The sequence below is a fragment of the Bos indicus x Bos taurus genome, chromosome 7 (assembly GCF_003369695.1).
Source record: "Bos indicus x Bos taurus breed Angus x Brahman F1 hybrid chromosome 7, Bos_hybrid_MaternalHap_v2.0, whole genome shotgun sequence".
NCBI classification, from domain to species: Eukaryota; Metazoa; Chordata; class Mammalia; order Artiodactyla; family Bovidae; genus Bos; species Bos indicus x Bos taurus.
Genome location: NC_040082.1, coordinates 97,411,840 through 97,415,360, shown reverse-complemented (window position 1 = coordinate 97,415,360; position 3,521 = coordinate 97,411,840). Strand labels below are relative to the sequence as shown.

The 3,521-nt window shown below is 40.2% G+C and overlaps 1 long non-coding RNA gene across 1 annotated transcript; it reads left to right on the top strand.

Annotated features, from left to right (window-relative positions):
• The first annotated feature begins 1,061 nt into the window (after positions 1-1,061).
• Positions 1,062-3,128, top strand: LOC113896646. Its single transcript, XR_003512066.1, has 2 exons — positions 1,062-1,340; positions 2,895-3,128. It is a non-coding gene; the product is annotated as an uncharacterized LOC113896646 (long non-coding RNA).
• The last annotated feature ends 393 nt before the right edge of the window (positions 3,129-3,521 follow it).

The following is a 3,521-nucleotide window of genomic DNA, read 5'->3' as shown; positions in this document are numbered from 1 at the left end:
CTCCCAGCATCAGAGTCTTTTCCAATGAGTCAACTCTTCACATGAGGTGGCCAAAGTACTGGAGTTTCAGCTTTAGCATCATTCCTTCCAAAGAAATCCCAGGGCTGATCTCCTTCAGAATGGACTGGTTGGATCTCCTTGCAGTCCAAGGGACTCTCAAGAGTCTTCTCCAACACCACAGTTCAAAAGCATCAATTCTTCGGTGCTCAGCCTTCTTCAAAGTCCAACTCTCACATCCATACATGACCACTGGAAAAACCATAGCCTTGACTAGATGGACCTTTGTTGGCAAAGTAATGTCTTTGCTTTTCAATATGCTATCTATGTTGGTCATAATTTTTCTTCCAAGGAGTAAGTGTCTTTTAATTTCATGGCTGCAGTCACCATCTGCAGTGATTTTGGAGCCCCCCAAAATAAAGTCTGACACTGTTTCCACTGTTTCCCCATCTATTTCCCATGAAGTGGTGGGACCAGATGCCATGATGTTCATTTTCTGAATGTTGAGCTTTAAGCCAACTTTTTCACTCTCCACTTTCACCTTCATCAAGAGGCTTTTGAGTTCCTCTTCACTTTCTGCCATAAGGGTAGTGTCATCTGCATATCTGAGGTTATTGATATTTCTCCTGGCAATCTTGATTCCAGCTTGTGTTTCTTCCAGTCCAGCGTTTCTCATGATGTACTCTGCATATAAGTTAAATAAGCAGGGTGACAATATACAGCCTTGACGTACTCCTTTTCCTATTTGGAAGCAGTCTGTTGTTCCATGTCCAGTTCTAACTCTTGCTTCCTGACCTGCATACATATTTCTCAAGAGACAGATCAGGTGGTCTGGTATTCCCGTCTCTTTCAGAATTTTCCACAGTTTATTGTGATCCACACAGTCAAAGGCTTTGGCATAATCAATAAAGCAGAAATAGATGTTTTTCTGGAACTCTCTTGCTTTTTCCATGATCCAGCAGATGTTGGCAATTTGATCTCTGATTCCTCTGCCTTTTCTAAAACCAGCTTGAACATCTGGAAGTTCACGGTTCACGTATTGCTGAAGCCTGGCTTAGAGAATTTTGAGCATTACTTTACTAGCGTGTGAGATGAGTGCAAAATATCAGTCATAATTCTAGTTATTATCTGAAAGTATTGTATGTCACAGCAGTAAGAAAGTTACCTTGTCAGTTTTCTTTGTAATCAGATTTAAACGTGCCTTTTTAAGTCTTTTGTCATTATAGATAACTATGGTTTCACTCTGGTGACTTTTCAAAAATGTCTCCTCTTCAGGAAGATTTATAAAAAGGACCTTTGGATAAATACAAGTTTCTGATTTCCACACCATACTGTTAAACTAGGTAAGTAATCAAAGAATTCTAATGGTAAACCTGATGGCTTCATAAAGCTGTTAAATGAAAAGGATTAATTATATAGGGCTAAGTGAACTGGGAAATAATTTTATAATTTTTATGGCTTCTATCTAAAAAAATTACTGGCTTATATCTGTTACCCAGGGGTAAGGAAAATCTTCCCCTTAACCTAATTATGATTTAGAAATGTAGTAAATTAAACCTTTTTAAGAAGAATTGAAAGATGTACTTATTTATGTCTACCTGGTTGATTGTACCAGTAACATATGCTTGTCTCAAAGATTAAGCTATGCATATCTGGAGGTGCACAGCTGGTACAGTGTAACTGTAGGTAGCTTATTAAATCATTTATGGCCCCTTTGGCTGCCTAGTTATTGCAACTGAATTACAACTAGTTATACTAATCATTGTTTTCATTTAATGTTTATTTTCAAATTGTGCTTTGTGTCTCCTTGTTGCCGTATGTCTTTTTCGATGTTACTAGCTACACTACTTATATCTTGGTTAATTTCTAAGATTGTTGTCTCTTTATTAAAAAAAAAAAAAACACATTTATTTTGCTGCTCTGGGTCTTAGTTGCAGCATGCAGAATCTTTTAATTGTGGCTTCTGGGATCTATTTCTCCAACCAGGGATTGAACCCAGGCCCCTCTGCATTGAGAGCTTGAAATCTTAGCCACTGGGCTACCTGGGAAGTCCTCATAAGACTTACAGCATTATGTAAGACATAAGTCTCTTAACAGTACCTAGTACATAGCCAGGTCTCCAACAAAAAACTTACATGGGTAAACATCTTGAGGAAATACAAAATAATTGCAATAGTATGACTCTAGATATGGGAAGAGGCAACAAGAGAAAAATGTCTCCTGGATCATAGTTAGGCCCACGATCCAGAGAATCTTTAATTATTGATGGGAATCTAATCCAAAATTTTTAACACCTGGAGTGGCACATCAAACATTTTCAACCGACCTGGGATGAACCTCCCAGGGTCATGGAATAAAATTTGATTATGAAATGTCTCCCAAATATTGGTCAAATTCCTGACCAAGAGCAGAGGATCTGAGAAATGCTGCCATATCAGTCATCAGTGATTGCAGCCCTTCAACACAAGTTGGTGAGCAATGAGGAAATTCGGGATATGGGACACAGGCCTCCAGATCAAGGAAATTTTTTCAGTGAGCCCAAACTGTTGCATCTTCCCATACATAGAAAAGTCCTGCTGCTGCTAAGTCGCTTCAGTCGTGTCCGACTCTGTGCGACCCCAGAGACCACAGCCCACCAGGCTCCCCTGTCCCTGGGATTCTCCAGGCAAAAACACTGGAGTGGGTTGCCATTTCCTTCTCCAATGCATGAAAGTGAAAAGTCAAAGTGAAGTCGCTCAGTCGTGTCCGACTCTTAGCGACCCCATGGACTGCAGCCTACCAGGCTCCTCCGTCCATGGGATTTTCCAGGCAAGAGTACTGGAGTGGGGTGCCATTGCCTTCTCCGAGAAAAGTCCTACATACCTTAATTTGAAATTTAGGTTGTCAATATTTCTAAGTCTACAGGTATCAAGTAGACACTTTCCAAAGAAGAACAAGGAAGACAAATCTCAACATTTGGAATCCTGGCAGTGATGGTAGACACTCCCAGAAGATCCAAGTGAGAAGCAGTTAGAATGATCACCACCCTATTTCCCACAAGATTGTGTAATGGACATTGAATGGGGACACTGACAGTCTGACATCTTCTCAGTCTGCCAGTTTTCCGAATAAAATCATATTCCTTGCCTCAACACCCTGTCTCTTGCTTAATTGGTCTGTCATGCAGCGAACAGAGTGAGCTTGGACTCGGTCACAGATCCACTCTCTTAGCAAATTTCAGTTGTACAATACAGTGTGAAATATCAGATTGAAACAGGAGGGCAGGGGGAGGGGCACAATCTTTAAAGAATTGCATAGCCATGAATAGAACCAAGTAGGTCCAAGGTGATAGAAGATTTGGCTTCTAGTGAAATTTGAGCCTCATTTTATGCTTATTATAATATATTAGCATCTGAATGACACACTCACCAGCACCATGACACTTCCAAGACTGACCATAAAAGGTCAAAAAATTGGGTAATGGCCCATGAAAGAAGAATCAAATGCTTCCACTCCCTATGAAATTACCCAGCTGATATAATGTA